The sequence below is a fragment of the Sipha flava genome, unplaced genomic scaffold (assembly GCF_003268045.1).
Source record: "Sipha flava isolate LNK unplaced genomic scaffold, YSA_version1 49665_pilon_pilon, whole genome shotgun sequence".
Taxonomy (NCBI): domain Eukaryota; kingdom Metazoa; phylum Arthropoda; class Insecta; order Hemiptera; family Aphididae; genus Sipha; species Sipha flava.
The window spans coordinates 57,216-71,798 of NW_020273342.1; the positions used below are offsets into that span (position 1 = coordinate 57,216).

The 14,583-nt window shown below is 27.9% G+C and overlaps 1 protein-coding gene across 1 annotated transcript in view; it reads right to left on the reverse strand.

Annotated features, from left to right (window-relative positions):
• LOC112690230 (thyrostimulin beta-5 subunit) overlaps positions 1–14,031 on the reverse strand; it is a 38,964-nt gene extending 24,933 nt beyond the window's left edge. Inside the window, exon 1 of the mRNA XM_025564191.1 lies at positions 13,724–14,031. The gene's annotated coding sequence lies outside the window, so the exon portion shown is untranslated. The remainder of the gene's footprint in view (positions 1–13,723) is intronic.
• Positions 14,032–14,583: the final 552 nt, after the last annotated feature.

Genomic DNA, 14,583 nt, shown 5'->3' on the forward strand with positions numbered 1-14,583 from the left:
TATTAAAGTAGTCATTGTTTTCTGTATTATGATAGCACTATTACACTGATTGTAATAAAGTAACCTATTATAAATTCATCCAGTTTTAATTTTATGTGGAATATACGATAAAAGAAGCTTGTAAAATGCTTTTTTTAGTGTCTACTAAAAACGATACCAATACTGTTATGCTGATTGCACATCGTATCAAATTATTACAATAAAGAGTATAATAAGTTTACATAAGCATGCTCAAAATATTACCTTTGTCGGAAAATATACATGCTGGCTCAGCGTGTTTCACTGATGAATATAAAACCATAAATATTAATTTTTTTCCCAATTACTTTATTTTTTTTGATCTATCATAATTGTATATTAGGAACCATATGAAAATGTTATCAGAGTTTTGTGTTTTCATCCCGTTGCCGACTAGCACTATATGTGGATAAATATCCTATAAGAAAATAATCCTAGGCCATTCTATATTTTAAGAATTATATTATTTCGAGCTTCTAATTTTTAACAAGAATCGCAAATTTTTATCGATTGTAAACTAGACTTTTTCCCTGATCGTTATTAAATTTTTATTTATTTTCACCCGAATTGAAGGAATAAGAATACCAAGTTTTACTATACCCACAAAGTATACGTACTATATACGTGTACGTATATATCTAAATTGTTGCCTTTTACAACAGTTAAGTATCATAAAATAATATTTGTTTAGTGCTCATTTAGCTAGATAGGTTTTCTGATATCTTATTTTAATGCTTTAGGGGTAGTCTCGGATTGATTAAACTATAAAATACCTACGGTATATTATCTATTAATACCATTAAAAAAAAATATATATATATGTGTAGTAAAACAAACAAAAAATAAAAGAAAAATGTAAAAACGATAAGAACAGAAATCGGATGGAGAGAAGTGACAGAGGACAAGAATCAATGTTGAGCAGTAACTAGATAAAATTATCTAGATAATTTATATAGATTTATATTATTAGTATTATTAGATTTTCATACGTAATACTGATCAAACAAAATATTATTAGTGATTATACACTATTCCTGATGAATGATAATACAATTTTAAATTTTTGTTTTTATCATAGCAATAAGAATGAAATACATATTCAAATAATACAAATAAATCTTGTAATAGGTATCAGCAGAATATCACCAATACGAAAATATTTTTGTATTTATTATTACTTTAATTGTGTGTGTAAATTAATAGAAATAATTTCGAGGAAACAATACGGTTCTTATATATTTATATAGATGTTATAATAAAACTACGAAAAACTCTAGTCCAGTTTAATTACTTCTACGAATCATACGTGTAAACAAATGTTTATGAGTTACGATTATAATTATCTTGGATTTCAACCGGTAAGGTTGTAGTCGAAGTGTAATCAAAAAAAAAAAAAAAATAGTTTAAGATAAAATATAATGCTAATATTTTGTAAACAATAAAATATTAGTATATCAATATCCGTAAATAATAAATTATATTATTTTTAAACATCATATTTATATGTCCTATTATAAGATACTACACTTATATATGGATCAATTCAAAATTATTATTGGTTTTTATTGATAGTTAAAAGGTTTGTTTCGATTTGCAATGCATAGTTACTGAGTTGTTATGTATAAGTATATTTGTAGTAGGTTATTTTATACTAATAATACGTATAATTATTACTTAGTATATGAATACAGATTTGTTTAAATAACAAATTAAGTACATAGAAATAAATATTTTGGTGGCAATTCAAATTAGACAATTCATATTGAAACCAAAAGCGGACATCGGAGGGCTAAGGAAGCGTAACCCTCAAAATATTTCAATAGACCCCCAAAATCGAAACTTTATTCGATATTATAAGATGTTAAAAATAGTTTTATCAGAAAACCAAACAATATTCCCCAATTTGGAAAAACTCTTTACAATACCAATAACGATACCAATCAGTACAGCTACATTCGAAAAAAGTTTCAGTACAATGAGAAAAATAAAAACTTGGCTAAGGACATCGATACTTCAGGAAAGGTTCAGCGGTATTTCTATACTACATATTATTGAAAAAGATGTGTCCAAAATTATTAATATTAATGTTATTTTAAATAACTTTGCTGATAAAAACAGATATTTATTATTAAAATATTATTATATATTATATTAATTATTTCGAAATACATCATTAATTGTTCTTTTTCATTATAACTTAAACATATTCATATTTTTATTAGTAATATGTTATACTTGGAAGGGGCAAAACGAGAGCCAAACCTCTGCGTATCACTTTACATTATATTATTATAGTCCCTTTAAAAATTCAACCAAATTCCCCCTATAATTAAAACTGTTCATTCAAGTTAATTGTTTTAAAATAATAATAACACTTTTCTAAAATAATTATGAAATATATTAAATTTTGGTTTTTTTTATGCATTTTAAAGAAAATTTAAAATATCAATAAAAGTATCTATATAAGTGTCTAAAGTATCTTATATCCTAATCTTTATCTAGATAAAATTAATAATAATCATCTGAATCTGAATCTAGACAAATGTTTAGAAAATTATTTTTGTTATCTAGGCTTAATACTAACAAGATTAGATGATGACTTTAAATTTAGTGGTATGGTCTTCAATGTCGGAATCAAGAAAGAAGAAGAAATAAAATAAAAGAAATATAATACATATATTAATTGATATCTTTTAAATCATTGTTAAACATTTCTTATGAAATGATTTATTTAAATTAACGCAATATTCCAGAATAGTGATGTTGAATACATCAAATTATAGTTAAATCTCGTACTATATAGAATATTAAATTAGAAAAAGAAAAAGAAAACTATACAGAGTAAGTTTATAAATAAGTACTTTAAAATCACATAACAAATTGAAGTCTGTTAAAAAAATGAAAAATTATAAAATAACATTACGAAAATGTAAATTTATTATTTTTAGTTATTAAATTTAAGTATGTATAATCGTAAACCTAAGTATCCACATAAGACAATAAAGATATGAGCTTAAAACGTGTTATCTTAGGTTTAAGACAACGAATAATAATATATTTTCAGTTCTACTATAGTCGTAAGTAGTTTATCGAATATTCCACTATACTTTAGTTTTTTACTTAGGCATTTAGATGTATACTCAAATATTTTAATTCATATATTGAAAAAAATGATATTACTTAACATGCTATTAAAAATAATTAAAACAAAAAACAAAATAATTTAACTATACGTGTAAAAGAATCAAATAACAATCGAATAGTAATCAAAAATATATAAACTGGTGAAAAATATAGTTTTTATATTTCAATCAAACTAAGATGGGCTTAGATGTTATCTGAATATACGTGTATGTAAAATGGGATTATCATACAAATCGTTTGTGTGATTTATATTTTTTTTTATGTACTTTAATATTTCAAGTTATTACATATACTATTATTCTAATTTTAACCACAGGTAAATTTTTGAATTATATCTTGCAATCCCATAAGAAAAATGAGACAAGAAAATAAACTCCATAATATGCTAAAAAGCATTTCCTACATAAGGTCACACTCGTAAATATTCATGAAAAGTTAAATACCCATTATACTATGAATTTAAATATTGATCTATCTGAATGTACTTATGTACATATTATCTTTACATTAATGAAATAAGTGTATGAATATTAATTGAACAAGACTCTTCGTAAAAGGAATTAAAAAATATATGGAATAATTAATATTTATTTTTTTAATAATTTTCGATGTCTAACTCTGGTCTTACAATTAAGACGTATATTTATTTTTTTAATTATAATTTTTCTACAAGTTATCATATTGTTAATTTGTTTAATATTTATTTATTTTCAAAAAATCATAAAATGTTTTCACAAATGTATGGTTTTAAAAAATGAAACATCTTCTATGTCAATGCAAAATATTGTTTCATTGAATCAATTGTCCTAGATGTTATATTTTTTTGATCATTTATTTTTTTAACCATCTTTATAAATATATATATATATATATATATTCAATAACTTTTCACAGTTCACATTAGACATTTTTTTCTGTCTTAGTCGTCAATTTTATTATTTATTTTATAAGTATACTTATGAATATGGTTATTATAATGATGTGTGTAATAGGTAATTTCAAAATCTAAACAATGGAATAAGGTAAAATTCCAGAATATAATAATCGATCCATGAAATATATGTAGAATTTTTTATCATAAAATAACACTATTTGTTTCCTTTAGAAAATGTCACCATCCTCATATTAATAAATCGTTCGAAACACTCAGTGTAAAAGAATAATACTAGCGCATGTTGTACGAATTCTTCGATGCATTGGACAACAACGATGTTGATTTTATGCTGCCACTTGTGTGAAGAGATTTTAATATATAAACCAATAATACAAATTTATATACTACGATGACTATGATGATTTGTTTTTTAATAATATAACATTTCAATGGCACAAATATTTTAATAAGAAACTAACTCTAAATTATAAAAGATGAAAAAAAAATGGTTTTACACTCTGTAACTGAATCCCATGTAAATGATAATTTATTTATTTATTATTTACCCCTCCCTATGGCCAAGGTTTAGAGATACCAAGCTTACAACATAATAAACAAGATGTCAAACATATCGAACCATCCAGTTTCACTCGAAAGTCAATGATTTATTTTTATACACATACGTTGATTTTATTTTAAAAAAAGTACGACTAAAAACCTCCTTCCACGACTAAAAATTTTAAATCAATATACAAACAACTTAACCCAGAAAAAAAATAAAATCAAGAAAATGCTCAAAAAAAATAATTAAATTACTGTAAACATACCTTACCTCTATAATATACTCGTATAACAACAACAAAATCGCACCTATGCCATGGTTTAAAAGTAATTACCGGTTCTCTTATTAAAATCAGTTTTGTAGCTTCCGAGCTTAACTTAAAGTCACGATCAAATGTACGTTTTTATAATATTATTTTATATAAACAGTAACGGTTGAAAAATGCAATAATGTTATTTTCAAAGTAATAATATCAATCGTCTAGCAATGTATTATTGGCGGTTTATTATATATTACTTGTTGATATTTAGATACAAACTAGCGTTATTGCGGTATTTTTAACGACTGCGAATAAACCATTCAAACCCATATAATAACTCGTATTTAGCCAATGGAATAAGAACATCGAACGCACACGATGTATATCGTTTAATTGGTAGCACACATTTCACGCGGTATAGGTACACTTTCGATCTTTAAACAATATTTTAAGAGTTAAGAAAGTAAGTCAAATGGTACTACTCGTATGTGTGGTAGACAATATTGAACAATAAAAGAGAGTATGAGATAAGTTACAGACACTGCTCTCCCAATATAGAGTATTATATAATAATTGGTATACCAAATTGGTAATAATCATTAGATGAATAAAAAATTAATTTGTGCGTGCAAAAATGAACATGGAAAATAATCAAAAAGCTTGGAATAGTAACCAGATGAATGCACTTTTTCATGATTATGTAGAATAAAATGACATACATTTAGGTACAACATTTACAGTTAAACCCGTCAAATATATATGTATATTATATATAGTACTTACGAGTAGATAGTATGCATATGTATATACGTATGTATCGTAAATGTTCGTAATTTCATTGTAGTCATTGACGTAGTCAAGTTCATTTTAAACTTGACTCGGTCGTTGGAAAACATTTTCGACTAGGAAACATTAACTATTCATATATTCCGAATGCACATCGCATGCCAATATAAAAACAAATACTAAGATTAGATAGAACAAGCGAAATGTCTTAACATTTTTATGGACTGTACGTATAGGAAATGATTATTTGTCGGGTGTTAAATCGCAGTCACTAGATTACGTCGAGAACTGGAGGGTAAAACTATAAATGGTACCAATTTCGATTACATAATGTTGGATGTCTGTGTTAATATTTTCAAAAATAACTAATTGTTTGAAATATTTTTGTCCCATGAAGCATATATTTTGTGGGAAACTATTAATTTTCTAGAAGTAGAACTTAAAATCTACTCTGTTTTCAACCATCGTGATATCGTTATTGATAGTCCTAATTTAAAGCACAATCATAAAGTTGACTTGAACATTCATCGAATCGATTAGCAAACAATATAATAGAACAATTTTATAAAATAATATACTGCACACTTGGTCATGCCGACCATGTGTAAATGTATTACAATAAAACATGCTAACCAGCATGAAGAACGTAAACATAATTTTCGATAGTACAATGTTCTGTAGCCGGTTATAATTAATATGACTTAAGTAGTGATGGTATACTCGTGTTGATCGTCATTTTGCGATGCCCGCTGAAATTATATTGGATGATCCTTATAACTCCACTACATAAATTTGGTCACGTAACACCGTCTAAATCAAGGGTCTTTAACCTCCAGTCTTGTCGTTATTTTACGGACGGCGCGTTTAAAGTGTTGTTATGGGCTTCTATATATCATGTGGTATATTGTGCTTGTATTCATGTAATATTGGATGTATATTTAAATACGGATAATGTCAATGTAAAATAACATTCTTTTATTTCTTAATCTATGTAGTGGTCTATATAACCGGAAATACTGTATAATAGAAATGTAAGAATTAATCAGGAATACTGGGTATTACAAATGCAAGTATTACATGGACGATTACGCACAAAACAGCGAAGGCAAAGTCCACGGAAACATGAGCCTATATTTCCTGGAAATCACAAAACAAGTTCAAAAATGTCAACGAGTCATATAAAAGAGGGTCCAAAACGACCACAATTCGGATGAGTTCTAGTCATGGAATTGCAAGCAACTTCACGTCACTTAATATCAACATTTTGTTAAACACTATGAATCGTATAATAAACGTATTAAATGTATTAAAAGTTTAAGTATCATGTCTAATTAATTAAAATTAAACACATCTTCGACTGCACAATTTGAAATCGAGCCGGTGGCACGTAACAGTGTATTATATTTCTTTTACCTTCATCAAATTAGGATTACATCGCTGTGGAAACATGTGGTTTCCTTGATTTTTTTAATTTGTTGAAACTCGGTTTGTATGTCAAACGCATACTCAATTTGAAATTTCCCAATCAAAAATCAATCATTCATCATTTGAAATTTAATGCAATGCATGATATAAATTTTTAAATATAGAAACTGGTTTAGCGTTTAAAATACGCATGTTTGTATTACGAATGTGACTCGTAAAATATTTTATTTTTAAATAACAGGTGGCCCACTGCCTAAAAAGGTTAAAGACCTCTAATTGTCTGAATGTTTGATTAAAAGTTTTCCCTGTGTTTTGTCAATATACAGATCGATAAGTTGTTAAATATTCCCCATAAGGTTTTAAGAAAATATCGGTGTGCGTTCGCAACAGAAATTCTTACATCAAGTAATACTGAAAACTTATTTATCAATAATTATTAATAATATAATATTTTATTTTTTGGTACGTAGAATTTAATTGTGGAAATATGAAAAATTAGAAGACATGTATCGAAACAAAAAATCAAAAATAGGTAGCCAGGATCGAAATTACAGGTGATATATCGACTTACAATACAAACGGATTGCGTACAAAAATCTTTACAGTTTATACATAACATAATATTTTTGTGAATATATAATGAACGAACTATTATTTGTATTAGTTTTCGGACGAATGTTGTTTCGTAATTTTTTTTTTTTTTTTTTTTTTTAATAACATATGTGCCAAATCAATAAAACAGTAATCGGATAAATGATTACGCTACGTTAGTTTGATATTAAGTATTGAATACATTAAATGTATTAACGCATTATAGTATTAATGCATTAATGTATTATAGTGAACCAATAAATTTTATTGGTTCGCCTAGAAGTATGTGTTATAATAAAACAATTGAAAAAATGGCATTCGTGATAAGCATTATATAATATTATCTTTCGTGTAAAATATTTATAAATATAAACCTACAACTTTACAATAAATTAAGTCCTGTTATTGAGTATAACACTTGCAGATCATCAAATATAATGTGTATTATCAAAACTTCGCATTTCCGAATTCACGTTATACGAGTGAATATAATGAAATATAAACTCCTGACGAATATTTTTAAAAAGACTGACGCTAAGTCTGACTCTTATTACAGTTTAAACGTTGTAAACAGTATCTTGTTATCTCGTATTGACATGCTTGTTCTATCTATTGTTTTATAAAAAATGTGTCATTAACAGAGTCGAATTACACGAGTTCCGTGAAAAAGAACAGAATTATATTCCTGATATTATTAATTAATTATTTACTTTCATCTAAACGCATATATATATACTATGTATACATTTGTATGGATATTTAACAAAAAAAATATACATATATTATTCGTATTGTTACCGGTTTGCAGTTTATCATATAATATGCGTGCGTATTTCTAAAAATAAACTATTATACGACATAGTCATTTATAACATTTATAACATATAATCATATAATCATGTAATATTTTATTAAATAACGGTTATTTTTTTTATCCTCCAGATAAAATGATTATTATTCAACGGCAATATTAAAAAATAAAAAACTAAGGTAATATGTTATAACACTATTCCATATTGAACAAAATTGAATTCAAAATAATTTCAAAATTAAAGGGTTAATGTTTAGAGCATAGAAGAAACAAAAATGTTTTTTGAATAATCAAAACATTTTACTAAAGTTAACAAATTAAATAATGCTATATGGGATTATAATATGATAATATACTAAAAAATGGTGACTCAGCAGTAGTATTGTTATACAACACATTATCTTAATTATAAATTTAAAATAATACAGTTGGCGATTGATTTTTGGCCAATACTATACAACTAGATTTAGGTCAGATTTAGGAATGTGGGGGCTCTGTACCCACCCTTAGAAGTAGATCTTTTTTTCGGTTACACATATGTATTTATTAACCAAAATTCCAAATATTCAAAATTTTGGTTAGGAAAAAACAATGATTTGTTGCGATGGAACAATAAAAATAGTAAATTTATTTAAATTTATACTGATAAGCTAACTACTAATTTTTATGCAATTATAATATATAAATATATTATTAGTTATTATTAAATATTAATAATAACATTTATTTATAAATTTATGATAATACCAATGATTGAACATTTTTATTCAAGTTATGATTTAAATCTATTTTGCAAATGTTAAATTGTGTATTATACTTGGATACAAAAATCCACATTTAGTGGAGGCTCGAGGCCTGGGCCCCCTGAACCTCTTAAATCTTACCCCGCTAGTGAGTATATCATAACCTATGTTACATAACTGTATGGTATAAATCCTTAATCACGAGTGGTTGAAATAATATGTTATTTTTTAACATATTTTTAAATTGTAAAAAAATATCTTCATCTCAAGCAATTTATTTTAATCGTAAAATGGATAGAATTGCAAAATAGTATTTCAGTGATGTTTTAAAGTATGATGATTTGTAAACATATCAAAGAGCGATAAATACTAAAAACTCTTCTCAATTATCTACTTTTTTTCCCATTTGGAAGTATCTCAATGGAAAATAATTATTCTCGAGTTTATCCTACTAAATTTACTACCAAGATGCTATAGAGATAGGTGTTACTTTTTTTGCAAATATCTTGTATAAACTGCAATGATTAAATAAACAATTGTAATGTGCAAAAATTAAAAAATTTCGAAAGGAAAACATTTTCACTATAAATAATTATATTAATACACGTATATACACGTATACATTCGTCGTAGACATTTTTCAACTTTCTTTTAACCATCCCATTTTTTAATAGACATTTTAAATTAAAATATCTGTCCCCTAGTTGCACAAGTTAATTGAATCTGGATAAATTATTTAAATCAAGTTAGATACAAAATAAACTGGTTAGTATATTGACTAGCTTCTAATTTTGTAAGCTATTTTCATTCAATATTTATAAACTATTTCTTAGCAAAAACATTTTTTATCGTATATAATTTGATTTAGTTTTTTATTTTCATATAAATGTATAAACGTATCACATTATAATCCGTGAAAGATCTATAATATAATTAATCAAATTAATTAATTTAAAAATATGGAGAGCAAAGTATTTTTATTAAATTATTCAAACTAAAGCTACTAAATTGAAGTGAACAATTTATTAATTTTGTTCAAATATATTCCTAATGATCATACTTAATGTACAAGTATTATTACGAAAGAAATATTGATCATATTTATATTAAATTTATATTATAATATGTTGATAACAATATTGTTTATTTACTACTTTTAAGGAATGATTTGGCTGTTTCCTAAAATCCATATTTCAATCACAACCAAAATTTATCAAACGACGCATACATATATATTTAAAAAAATTAAAAAAATCCTATATCAAAATGGGATTTATTATAAAATATGGGTGATAAAAAGAACAATAGATACATTTTTAATACTAGAAATAATAAAAATTTTAAAATAGACGTAATTTTTATGGTTCCAATATGTGAGACGAATGAGTATTCTTGTACTTCCACACAATGTCCATCCCATTTCTCAGCTTGAATTATGTATAAAAATCAATGCATGTATCAGCCCACCAATCTGGTTATTTGCGTATTTAATTAGTATGACGAGTATTTTTCACAAAAATATCGAGCCGTGAATTTGTCCCTAAATAAACGGAAAAAATCACGCACGTAGGAGTATTAAAAATGAAGAGTAACATTTTAATGTAAAATTGATAAATTTTTGGTAGAAAAATTGCCAGCTACACATGATATACACAGGGTCAACGAGAACTTTTTAGAACCCCGAAACTGATCGATTCCAGGCCAAGCGCAGATCCAAGAAAGGCGAAGGCCCCACTCGCCTATTCCAAATTTTCCAAAAAAGTTTTTTTTTCATACATGGTAAAAAAATAAAACAAATAAATTATTTTTTATTTATATTTGAATAATTCTAAACTTCTTGTCTACTAATAGAATTATATGAACAATTTACATCGTACATAATAGATTATAATTTCTTGTACATATAAGTCACACACCAATAATTATGTTAAGTATTGTATCAATCATAGAGTGTACCTACTGGAATAACAATTATTACAATCGTTATTTTCGTAATAAAAATCGTCGACCATAGTATGTCACTTGTTATCTGTGTAATTTCCATGAAAAAAAAAAACAATAATTCTTTATTAGTAGAACATAAGTTTAAAAATATAAATTCTGCTCATGACATAATAAATCATTGAGATCAAAACTACTATCCAATACATACATATTTTCTTAAAATTGTAGTTGCATTGCCAATTTCAGTCCCAACAGCAGAAAAAAGCTTTTCCTCTTTAAAGCTGCTTAAAATTTGGTTAAGGGCAAGAATGGGTGAAGAAAGATTGACAGGGTTGTTTCTTACAGCCAATACGCATGATAATGTACGATTAATATTACATCAGTGTAGGTGTTTAAGTGGTTTTTCAAATGATGTACCGACACATAAGGTTAAAACACAAGTTGCCACTATACTAACACCACTTAGTTAATTGACTACTACGATAAAGTGTGTCAAATATCAATGCGAATCCATCTCGCTCTTTTTAAATATAAATATTGTAATTTTGTATATGATTATATTGTACTCCATTTTTTCTTTTTAATTATTTATTTATTTTTTATATATGTATAAATAAATGGTGTATTTTATTTATTTACATATTAATTTGCGAGTTTTAACTATTTACTAATTGTTATTTTATTTTTTATTATTTCACTATCAATTTATTTATTTTTTGCTCCGTGATATTCACGTATCATAATTTTGTTTAACTTAATACAAATTCAAGTAAATATTACTAATGACTTGCCCGTTTATACTAAAAAAATAAAATTAGTAAATAAAAAAATAGCGTAGCTTTATAACCATGAAAATATTTCATAATCGTGCATGAAGTATTATATAAACAATAAATGGTACATACGATCTAAGACAAGCATTAACATTGATTATTAATAATTATTACTATCATCCAACTTAGTTTTGTAATCGTTTAAAAAGTCTCGTGTGTTCGCTAGTAAATTTAATTATGTTACCTAAGAATGAGATGCAGAAAATGTGATATTGAATACTGCAAAAATCTAAATTTTAATAAAATAATCAATTGTGAGTATAAAAGTTATTCGATACACATTAAAAAATCAAAAATAAATTTACCATAATTCGATATGTGTATAATGATGCAAACAAATTATTGTAATTATTCACTAAGTGAGTCGTCCTGCAATAGGTCTAGTAATTAGTAAATGAAGTTATAGGAGTGTTCACTGTGAATACTGAAAATGATAACAGATTCTTATCGTAAAATATAAAATAAACAGTTATCAATTGGCAATCGATAACAAAATAATAAATACATTAAAAAAAATAGCAAAGTTCTAAACTTTTTATTGCAATACACAGGATGGTAGAAAAGTAACCTGATAACTATTATAATAAACTATAAGCTTTAAAGTATAATTGAAATTGTTTCTTTTGTTTGAGCGCAGAATATATGTTTAACAAGTTAATCAGGTATACTCGTACGTATTCACATTTCGTATACGTATTAACAACAAGAAAAAAAAAATAATTAGAATTCAGTCAACGCCTATAAATAATTGTATAAGCATTTTCTCTAAGCAAAAAAAAATGTATTTGTGTCTACAATTTCAACGAGCCGTTACCGATATACGTAGTTGATTTTCGATATCTAGTGAATAATGATTGCGGATCTCAAAACGTGTTTCCAGCGTAAATCGAAAGTACAACAGTATTGTAAAATTCCATGGATTAATATGATTTTTTCCTTTTTAAGTTACGATAGTACGTACAAAGCCTATAGCAAAGCTTGCATTAAGAAATCGTTCATGATAATAATTAAAGATGTTGAACAGGTCGAAGTTTTAAACTTTTAAACCATGCAGCTCATACTTATTTATTTTATCCCGATACGATTGGAGAGTCGTTGAAATTTATCAGGTAATTGTCTCCATAAAAATTTTATACGTGCAAAAATTACGCTTTTATATCTGATTCCGGGGCGACAATTAACGTTATATTATATTTCGACATATTGTTTAAAAAATGTTCATTATATTTAACACTTTCCATGTATATTTTATTAAATAAGAAAAAAATTAAACGAATCGTAAAATTTTCAAACAAATCGAGTACGTACGAATGTCGCAATCTAAGCTTGTTTGGTTATTCGAAAAAAAAAACTGAATACTATTCCAAGTGAACTTTGCGTATATATCTGTTCGTAAATATTCGAAACAGATCGACGTTCGAGTAAAAATTCTCGATACGGGCACGATTGCTCGCGAAGTCCACCGGCGCTGATGTATGAAACTTACTCCGAATACCGGTTCAGCTACGAGCAGCGAACATTACGTAAAACGCGTGTTGTTCTCGACGTGGACGAGGTACGAGGAACAGAGCACGAGGGTTTGTCGGACGAGTCGGAAAAGGAACGTTTGCCTGTCACCGGGGTCGTGACCATTCGTCCTGGGGGTCGACCCCGATCGCCCGACAAATGGACACGTCACCCGGCCCCGCGGAACACACATTACACAATACGTACATATTAGATTTTCTACTGACCTGTGCGGGCGGTTTGTGTGTGTGTGTGCGGTGCGCGCGTGTGTGTACGGGTTTGTGCGAGTATATAATATTCGTATATGTTAAGTCGTTGTAATTATGTACGGCGCCGACAAGACTGGCGAAGTGGCGCGCGTTGACCGGAACGCGATGAGAAATCGAGTACGCGATGCGGTGTGCCGGACTTTGCACGATCGCGGTCGCGCGGCGACGAGGACGAACAAGACGGCAAAACACTGTCGACGACGACGACGAGAGAGAGATATGATATGATTCGCCGTGTCCTGCCGACCGTGCGCGTTCGCTGTTCACCGTGCCCGTCCGACTAACGGTGCGCCGCGGACAGCGTTTTCCCGGCACCCCATTGGCGGGGCCGTCTCCCACCGACTCCTGCGCGCGCCCGCCGCCGACCGTCCCTTCTTCGCGTCCCCTTTTACGTTTCGCGATCGCGGACGCAAACCGCTAGATCTTAGATCGCGGTGACTACCGATCCGACGAAAAATTACACGTATTTGGTTTCCCGTGAGCGAACACGATTCCACTGCTCGACGATCGGTCAAATCACGTACACAGTCCCCGTCTCTATGTGATTTTCGAAAATTTCCTTCGTCGACATTCGGCACGAAAATCGTTCGCGTTTTCACGACCATCTTCCGAATTTTTACGATCTTGGTGCTTACCCCAACCTCATTTTATGGAGATTTTAGTGTTTTCGATTTTTTTCTCGATTATTCGGGCGCACCTCCGTCGTTTGGTATCAGTTTTGAAATTCTAGGGTGACTTGGAGGGGCTACGTAAAGTTGGCTCACTCTTCTGTTTTTTTAATTATAATTCGCAAATTGCTTACTCGCAAATTTTGAAAA